This window comes from Hemiscyllium ocellatum, chromosome 3, assembly GCF_020745735.1.
Source record: "Hemiscyllium ocellatum isolate sHemOce1 chromosome 3, sHemOce1.pat.X.cur, whole genome shotgun sequence".
Taxonomy (NCBI): Eukaryota; Metazoa; Chordata; class Chondrichthyes; order Orectolobiformes; family Hemiscylliidae; genus Hemiscyllium; species Hemiscyllium ocellatum.
In genome coordinates, this window is record NC_083403.1 from 69,271,034 (window position 1) to 69,281,965 (window position 10,932).

Consider the following 10,932-nt stretch of genomic DNA (forward strand, 5'->3'; position numbering starts at 1 on the left):
CTTCCTTCTCTCCCTACTTCCTCCTCAGTTTTGATGACTTGCAATGCTCTTATTGAGCTTTCCATGTAAATATTGAGTTGGCTACATAGGTATTTTTATTGGCAATGTATTGCATTGTAAAAAAAAAATCGAAAAAAAACTCATGGTGCTTTTGATGGTGGGAAAGTTGCTCAGTTGTGTGATGGCATTTCTGGGATGGGAAAAAAATAAAGGTCAAGCAGAGAGTTACTTGTGCTGCAGTGGACCAGAAGGTTCTATCTCTGGACGAGAAGATCCAGGTTCAAGGCCCACTTGTTCCAGAGGTGTGGAATAACATCACTGAACAGGTTGGTTAAAAATAATCTAAAGTGTGAACAGTAGTGTGCAGATATATCATACCTTCTCAGTTCTCAGCCCGAATGTGGGCTTAAGCCACAGCACCATAACATCATGCAGGCAATGCAGGCAAATCCCAGATTTACCTGAATCTGTACCAGGAGTGAACTCAGTGTTACTGGGACCAACATAATCCACATCATCTGTCCAGCTAACTGTAGCTATCAGCTCCTCCACGTTGTCCAAATTACTGGGGCAACATGCAATAGTACAAGCATGAAGCTTTAGCTTGGAGCTACGAATCCTGATGGTAGAAGCTCCGATTTATTTTCCATTACATGGCTGACCGTGAATCTCTCCCAGACTTACTGCTGTGACAATGGAGGAAGGCCGAAGTAGGTACAAAGTTAAAAATCACACAGCACCAAATTATAATCCAACAGATTTATTTGGAAGTATAAGCTTTCAGAGCGCCTCTCCTTCTTTGGGTAACTCATGGGGCCAGTTCATAGGAAGCAGAATCTACAGTAAAAGGTATGTACAGACATACTGAAATTTAATATTAACAGATACTCTTTCTAAAAAAAAAAGACATATAGCCAAAAGATATTTGAAGTTGCGAATTGGCTGATTGGAGAGAGACAGTGAGACACAGACCTTAGAATGCCACATCTGATGAGATGTCAAGGAAGCTTCAAACTAAATGGCTTAAAAGGGAGAAACTGCACTGAAACCTAAAATGTAATCTCTTGGGAACTGCCTCAGGCTGTGAAGATGATTGCTGAAAAGATAACAGTCTAGATGAGAGATATAACATTACAGAATCACACCGTACTGAAGAGGCCCTTTGGTCCATCAAGTGGACCACTGAAACTATGTCAATCCCACTTTCCAGTGTTAGGCACACAGCCTTAACTATTGTGATATCCCACTCCAACTAATCTCTCAAGCAGTGCATTCCAGAATGCCACCACCATCTGGGCAAAAAATTATTTCCTCAATTCCCCTCTAAGCATCTTAAAATTATGTTTCCTCACTATTGACCCTTCAAATAAGGTGAACAGATACTTTCTATCCACCCTGTCCATGTCTCTCATAACCATAAAGATGTTTAGCAGGTCCCCATCAGCTTTATTTGCTCCAAAGAAAACAACCCGAGCTTATTCAATCTCTCTTCGTAGCTAAAGTGCTCCATCCCAGGCAACATTCTGCTAAATCTCCTCTGCAAACTGTCCAGTGTATGGGTAAACATGTCTTTCCTATACTGTGCTGAATGACACTGCACACAGCACAGCAATCAGAGGGGCAACATGGTGGCGCAGTGGTAAACACTGGTGCCACATAGCATGAGGGACACAGGTTCAATTGCAGCCCTAAGTGACTGTCTGTGTGGTGATTGCATATTCTCCTAGGGAGTGCATGGGTTTCAGTTAAGAGCTCTGGTTTCCTCCCACAGTTACAAAGATGTACAGGTTTGGCAGATCAGCCATGCTTAATTGTTCCACTGTATCTAGAGATGTGCAGGTTAGGCAAATTAGCCATGGGAGATGTGGGGTTACAGGGTGAAGGGCTGAGTCTGGGTAGGATGATCTTCAGATGGCCAGTCTCAATGGGCCGAATGGCTTCTTTCCACGCTTATTATTTGATTTGAGATAATTTCCCAGAATTGTTGATAACCAAACATAATTTCTTGAATCCTACCACTTAGATTTCTTTGTCCAATTGAGCATTAAATGAGAAATGAAATTACTTCAAACAGGAATTTACAGCACAACAATTAAGAATCCTCTAAAAGATTTGTATTGAATTCCTCACTTTTTTAAAGGCAGAAGTCTAATTACATTTTCATTGAGGTTAAATAGTTCTGTATCTAAAAAAAAGACGAGAATACCTGACTATGCAAATTGTAATTAAAAACATTGAGCAAAGGTAGTGCAATTTTGCTGGAATCTTCCTTTTAATGTTAATCCACCAAAAAATGTTTAACAATGTTAATTAACATCGCATTCTACAAATGCTTATAAAAAGTGAAAATTTTATGCCATCTCAGTTCAGGATTTAGCCAGCGTAAAGACTCAGAGTCTGTAGAAAAGACCATAGACTAAGCCTGATGTATTTAAAATGAGAGCTAAACTGTAGGTGAAATAACAAGGCAAGAACAGAGAATGGAACAGAGAGAAAATATCAACTAAAGTAATTCAGATTGATTTCATTTCAATTTGACTTCAAAACTATGCTACCAGGTTTCCTGAATGAAGATTTAAGAAATGGAGCAGCAAAGGGTATTTCTGGAGTGCTGGAGCCCAGGGAAATGGAGATATTTAACTTTTTAACTGGTACATTTTACACCATTTTGGAACATCAGCTGACATTGCTGGGGAATACCCTTGCAGGGTCTCCTACTCGTTGGAAATGCAGCAGAAACTCCACTCTTGCGAGCTAGATTTACGCTCCTCAATGGTGGCTCATAAAACCCATCTTGCCTGTAATCCCTACCCATTTGTTTCAAACTCACAGAGGGCAGTGCAGCTAAATTTCAATGAATAGCCAATTTGGGGCCTCAAACAATCCCTGCAATTTTACCTGCATTGAGGGTGGAGGGTGGGGGGTTCACTTTGCGGTTTCCTGTGCTGGGCTCCACCACTGGTTTATTTTTCCACCTTTCCCCTCCCCCACTGGCCTCCCACTTCCAGTCTCCACTCCAGTCTGCTAGCTCCCTCATTGCAGCCTGCCAGCCAGGAGAAGTGACAGCTTTCCCCAGGGCAATACCTTGACAAATAAAGAGTCATTTGTCATTTTTACGTTTCTCCTGACTTAGACACTACAAATGGATTGATCAAAATTCTTCTTTTCATAAATTTTCAACTTCTGTTCTAGTTACAATAAACTGCTCTTTCTGTGATCTCTTTTGTCTTTTTCTTAATGTTTATTGGAATAAAGTTAAGTTGTGTGAAGTGTCTGAATCCTCTGTCATTAATACTCTAATGTTCTGCCTAACTGACATTTTATAGGGCTCTTGGAACAGCAGATGTGTTTCACAGAGCATTTATGATTGGATGTATTTTTTCCTCTTAACAGCTCCACACGTGTTATTTTTATTTTATGGCTCATTGGTTATATAAATAGTGGATATTGGGTGGATGGGCATGGAATGGGCACGGATGGCACAAAGATGAGATGGAGGGCATAAGAGGCCATGGGGAGTGCCAGAGGGACATGAGTGGCCATGGAGTAAGCATGGTCCAGATTGTTTTACCTATGGAGGAAGCATGGAGACACAATAGTGACTTGGAGCAAGTGAGGACTGCAAATGTTGGAGATCAGAGATAAAAAATGTGTTGCTGGAAAAGTGCAGCAGGTCAGGCAGCATCCAAGGAGCAGGGGAATCGACGTTGCAGGCATAATTCCTGAAGAAGGGCTTATGCCTGAAACGTCGATTCTCCTACTCCTTGGATGCTGCCTGTCCTGCTGTGCTATTCCAGCAACACATTTTTCAGGCACAATAGTGATATGGAGGCATAGCTAAGACTTTTTGAATTCAGACAATAGATCATGGTTCCTGTCAGGGATGGTGAATCACGGGTCATGGAAAATCTGCCCGACTGTATTGTGGTGGTGGTGTTGGGGAGGGTGATGTGCTGTGGAGTGCAAGTTAGAAGATGTGTACCCCTGCAATGAAACCAGTAAAGTCAGTAAAAAAGGGGCTATGGTACTCAAACACACCTTAATCGAACATTGCTGGAATTGCGAATGGAGTCAGGAATGTTGGAACTGGATCCTACCTGTCATTTGAAAATCGCTCCAGGCTGATCAGAATCAGTGAAAATTTTGGCCTTCATCTCCTTCTCTCCAGCCCTGGTGCATTCGCCTTTAGCCAAAAAACAACCCAATCCTCATGTCATATGGACTGTCCTGGCCATTCAGAAGCTGAACAGCAACACTACTGCTCAGTAGAATGTTTCTCCACTGTCAAACTGCCCTCTTCCCATCTTCAATATTGTTTCAACCATTAAGAAGAAATACTGAAATCAAATGAAAGAAAAACATTACCACTGTGATAACTATTCCCTCAACTTCTACTCAGGCTGTCCCAGAAGTGAATCTTCAATTCTGTCAGAATCTGGAATTATCCTGGAAGATCGACACTTCTATTGTTGTAGGAAATGGAATTTAAAATGAATCGTTCTCCACTGTCACCACCAGGGAAAATACAAATTGGCATATGTGATCCAGTGAGTACAGATGGGCTGGTTTTCACATCTCCTTGTGCCCAGGAGCGGTTGTCATCAATTGTGGGTTAATGAATGCATGCTGCTGGAAATACAACTGCTGGGAGGGTGAGAACGTGTGTTTCTTTCACTGCCTATAACTCAAATTAAATCCATAGAGCAATGCTGCCATTGCCATTTCACAGATACATACTGCTGAAAACAGCAATGTTATTTGTATGAAATATATAGTCAAATGAATAAATCAGTAAGGCCGAATCTTACAGTTTTGGCTGAGTGAGTAGCATTGAGTACTTTGAAGGGATTCCCATTGTGAGGCTGAGCAAGATTTTTTGCCGCATCTTACCAAATGCAACTCATTCATTCCCTGTCCTAATGGCATCCATCATCATCAATTTCAGGCCTATCCTACCCTATGCCATTCCCAGAACAACTTGCTATTCAGAAGATATCTGCTGAAAGATTAAAAATCACACAACACAAGGTTATAGTCCAACAGGTTTAATTGGAAGCGCACTAGCTTTCGGAGCGCTGCTCTTTCATCAGGCACAACCACTTGATGAAGGAGCGTCGCTCCAAAAGCAAATGTGCTTCCAATTAAACCCGTTGGACTATAACCTTGTGTTGTGTGATTTTTAACTTCGTTCACCCTGGTCCAAATCAATGCTGAAAGATTGGCCTCCCTGGATTCCGAGTCATCATTAAAAGGCTGCGGTGCACTTGACTGAGCACTGGTATTCTGAAGTTGCCCTTTTCAGTCTATATTTGAGCATATATTGGAGATGGGGAAGATGACTTTTCAACGTAATTAAACATGGCTGCATTAGCAGTTCAGAATTAGTGACTTCAAAGGTAGGTTGGCAATAGGACTGTCACAATGGCAGCCCTGATTTTCCAATCTGTGATTGTCAGTACCTGACAATAAAGCTTTGTGAAATTACCCATTGTATGTTTTCATTTTGTATGCTGTCAGATAGCTACTATTTTATTTACTGCACAGCCGAAGAAGGGGAGAATGTGAATAATGACCATTAATGTTAAGAATTTGTGTTCCCAGAGTTTTACCTACTGTTCTTCAGGGTTTCATGAGATTTTCTGTATGTGGAACTCTGCAAACCTTGTGGATCTCAACACCCAATCCTGTTATACACTCGGGAGGAAACAAAGGTCAGAGACATGTCAGCCAATTCATAATTTGTTCCCTATAGTGAACATGAACATATTGAATTGAAGTGATATTGCTGGTCCAAAATAATACAGCAGGACCACACTTAAAGAATTTTCTGTTGCAGACATTTTGATTGTAAATCCTTCTGTGACCATATGTGGACCAAATGTGGCAAATTGGGCATTTGAGTATGAAGCACCTGGAATTTAACAAGTGATGGAGCATCAGTGTATTTTTTTCCCCCAAAATAACAAGTAAAACAGATTGAGAAAGATAGAAGCATTCATTTAAAGATGAACTGCCTCAAATTTTCTTTTCACATTTTCATGTGCCCACACATATTGGCGACTGTATTGAGTACTTCAGTGAGAGGAATATGAAAAGGCTGCTTTCGATGTCAAGTGACATGAGTGGAATACATTTCTTGCACTTTGCTACATAGCCCCACATAGCTATCTGGAAAGACCAGTAGCAATGTCTGAAAGGAGGCTCAGGGTTTGCAGTGAGACTTTGACTTTCACCTTCTAGAAGCTTTGTAAAAGAAAGACAATTTCAAACTGAAAAGACGCTGTGATCACTGTGGTGCTCTCATTTGTGTACATTGGCCATTGTTCATGTGTGAAAGGGGAGAAGGGAGAGAATGTGTGAATATTACACCATCCGTGTTGTGCTTTCTCAATAATGTTGCCTTCCTCCCTGATCTCTATTAGACATATTTGTGCATTCAACAAATTGATTAACAAGCATGTCCACATTTATGCTACTTAAAGGTCCACAGTGCATTTTAGATGTTTTAAAAGATCATTAATACAGATATGTATTGATTAGACCATTAGACCGAAGGAATAGGAATAGGAATAGGCCATTCAGCCCTTCAAGCCTGCTCCGCCATTCATTAGGATCATGGCTGATCTGACATTTCTCATGTCTATTTTCCTAGGTTTTCCCCATAACCTTTTATTCTCCTACTGATCAAGAATCTATCCATCTCAGCCTTACATATATATAAAATTCTACTCCCACAGCTATCTGCAGCAGGGAGTTCCAAAGACTCACAACCCTCTGTACAAAGAAACTCCTCCTCATCTCAGTTTAATTCGACATCCCTTTATTCTGAGACTATGCCTCTGGCCAATATTTCTCTATGAGGGGCAACATCCTCTCAGCATTTACCATGTCAAGCCCCTTAAGAATCCTATATGTTTCAGTAAGATCACCTCTCATTCTTCTAAACTCCAAGAAGGAGAGCTACAAAATCTTATTTAACCTTTGCTCATAAGATAATCCCTCCTTACCAGGCAACATCCTAGTGAACTTCCTCTGAACTGCCTCCAATGAAATTATATCTTACCTTAAATAAGGAGCCCACAACTGCTCACAGTGCTCTAGATGTGGTTGCACCAGTATCTTGTACAGTAGCAGTAAGATTTCCCTATTCTTATTCTCCAACTGCTTGAAATAAGAGCCAACATTCCATAGGCCTTCCTGATTACCTGCTGCAACTGTGTACTAACTTTCTCTGTTTTGTGCATAAGTGACCCTCAAATCACCTTATGTTGCAACTTACTGCAGTTTTTTTTTAATTTAAGTAATATTCTGTTCTTTCATTTTCCCTTCCCAAACAACTGCACATGTTTCCACATTATACTCCATAAACCAATTTGTTTGCCCACTTACTTAACCCATCAACATCTCCCAGTAAACTTTTTTATCCCTCTCACAACACGCCTTTCTACTATTTTTATGCTGTCTGCAAATTTGGCTACATACATAACTTCTTTCTTCCAAGCCATTAATATATTGTAGGAGAAAGTGAGGTCTGCAGATGCTGGAGATCAGAGCTGAAAATGTGTTGCTGAAAAAGTGCAGCAGGTCAGGCAGCATCCAAGGAACAGGAAAATCGACGTTTTGGGCATAAGCCCTTCCTGAGGATTCCTGTTCCTTGGATGCTACCTGACCTGCTGCGCTTTTCCAGCAACACATTTTCAGCATTAATATATTGTAAACAGTCATGGTCCCAGCATTGATCCCTGTGGAACCCCACAGGTCACAGGTCACCAGCCTGAAGCAGAACCCTTTATATCCACTTGCTGTTTTCTGCCCTTTAGCTAATTCTCCATCCTTGCCAATATGTTACTTCTAACACTATAGGCTTTTATGACTTAACCTTTTGTGAAGTACTTTGTCGAATACCTTCTGAAAGACCAAATACAACACAAGTACTGGCACCTCTCTATCAAATCTAGTTCAGACTTCCTTGAAAAACTCTAATAAATTATTCAGGCACAATTTTCCTTTCATGAAGCCATGCTGATTCTGCTCGATTAGGTTATGATTTTCGAAATGTCCTGTTATTACTCCCTTAATAAGTGATTCTAATATTTTACCATTATTCACTGTTAGGTCAATCGACCTACAGTTACCTGCTCTTTACCTCCCTCCCTTTATGATTAGGGGTGTCACATTTGTCACAAAGTTAGTCCCTTTTTTCTCTAAAAGCTGTTCTAAAAGATTTTTTCTAAAGCTCTCCGTCCTTGATTATTTTCAGAAGGGCAATAAATCAAGTCGGGCTCTGATCCGTCTGGTTCAGAGATTAAAAGGATTTTGAGAAGCTTTTTGCTTATAATGTAAACAAATGAGACTTCAGACTTAGTCCATAACACATTAGCAGTTCTCCATTCCTTTTGTACCCCTCCAGTATCCAATGGTTTTTGGAAAATTACAACAATGCATCACTATCTTTATAGCTATCACTTTTAGGGCCCTAGGATGCAGGCCATCAAAGCCAGAGAATTTATCTGCCTTTCGCCCAATAAATTTTCTACTTTAGTGATTGCGATGGTACTTAATCTGTTCCCCATATTCTTTGATATTAGTGGAATGTTCAAAATATCTTCCACAATGAAGTTTTGTTCATTTTCTTTTAATGACAATGACAAAAGTCACATTCTAGAGAATCAAAAAACTTTAATTCCATGAGGGTTCAATGGGGCAATGACACATAGTGCAGTTACTTGCTACATTAAGAGGGGACCTCTACACACTTTCAATAATAAACAGTCAAACGTTTAATGTAACTTGAATCTGTAGCTTGGACTGAAATATCAGTATTTGTAATACTGACATGTAACATTTATTGAAGAATCATTTTCATCAAATGTTATTTTATTAACAAAGTGCTCTATGGTTAATAGGAGCATGATGTGTGAAAAAATGTGAGGACAGCAATGACTTTGTATGCTGAACCTGAATAGGTAGAAAACCGTCAGTATTTTTGATTAGGAACTTTCATCTCTCTATCCCAGAAATATGGCAATGGAATTTGAAAGAGCTCAAATCCTCAGTGTACATGGTTCTACATCCATAAAAAAATAGGAGCACAATTTGCAAGATTTCAACACAACATCCTAATCATTTTTCAGTGCCATCAATAAAGTTTGCCTGTTAGCAATATGGGCATGAATGCATGGAAGTGCTGTATGAAGCCCACTTCTAGGACAGCTCTTCAGAAACTGATGCTGGTAGTTTTCCAGGTGAGTTGTAATGATTCAAACAGAATTGCAAATGAGCGAGTAAGTTAAAAGAGAAATGATAATGTTTGGCTCAGCTTTTTCTCATGATTTGTTATTGATTGTTAATGATTTTGCTCTGTTCTGTGCACCATGACCATATATCTTAAGGCAAGTTTTCAGTGGTGTGACTTTTGCAGTCTTCCTCAGACCTGCAAACTTCTTCATTTTCTCCCATTCCCTTTTCTTGTTTCAGCATTCCAGGCATTTCTCCAGGCAGGAATGTGGCGACAAATTAAAGAATCTGTTCTGTTGTACAGTAGCACCAGCACACAAGGCTGTACCCTTAATGGATGTGCATTCATACACTGTCTCTGTTTCCATTGTTCACTAGAATTATTTCAATGACTTCCTCTTTAATTACATACTTGTAGAGTTATAATATGCTTTTGCCCAATCAGCAAGAGTCCTATCTTGGGCTAATAAAGATCAAATCATATTCTATAAAGCAAAATACTGAAACTAGAAATCTGAAATAAAAACAGAAAACTCTACAAGTACTGAACAGATTAGGTGGAAAAACAAATAGAACTAATGTTTCAGGAGAATGGATTTAGATTACAAACCCTCTGATAAAAGATATTCAAAATGAACTTTGCAATCATAGGAATCAGGAGCAGAAATAGACCATTTTCATTCAAACTTGCCAATCAATAACATGCTCTGAATTTCAGATTCCCATCTACTCTCAAGAATCTTTCATTCTCTTGCCTCACAAGAATCTATAAACTTCTCCCTCAAAAACTTTCAATGATTCCAACTCTGTAGTCTTCTCAGGCAGGCACAACCAGTTGAGAAAGAAAGTTTCCCCATATCTCTGTCCAGAAAAGGTGAGTACTAATGTTACAACAATATCCTCTAGTTCTGATCAACTCACTATGAGTAAACATTCTCTCCATATCCACCCTATCAAAACTATTCAGAATCTTATGAATCGCAATCAAATCATCCAAGCTTTTCTAAATTCCAGTAAAAATAAATTTATCCAACGTTTCGTCAGAAGACAACCTACTCTTTCTAGATATTACTCTACTAAATGTCCTCAGAATCACCTCCAACATATTTACACCCCTTCTTCAATAAGAGGTCCCAAATTGAAGCATGAGAATCCAATACAAAAGGTAGTGCAGTTTTGGTCTCGGGCAACAGAAGGGTTTCTACAGTTCTGCTTGGAATCAGTGGACTGGTTCATGTTCATGAACTTAGCAGCCAACTTAAAGAGTATGCCACTACCATTACAGATTTCATCAGTAAGTGTGTAGTAGATTGTGCCAAAGAAGTTAATCCAAATGTTCCCCAACCAGAAACTATGGATGAATGGGGAGGTCCACTCTTTACTGAAAACCAGGTCTGAGGGGTTCAGGTCAAATGACCCTGACCTTTACGGGAAATCCAGATATAACCCTCACAAGGCCATCAGAGACACCAAACATCAACACCAAACAATGCTTGAGACCTAGACTAACCTCACGGATGGCACTACCTAATGGGCTGTAACATGGAGTTGAACAGAATTGAGGGCAACAGTACATCCTTCCCAATGAGCTCAATGCATTCGCCACTTGCTTTGAACAGAGAGTCAATGAAATGATATCACCTATCCAATTAGCCTTGATGCATCTGCAGGCATGGTCACTGCTGCAGATATTAG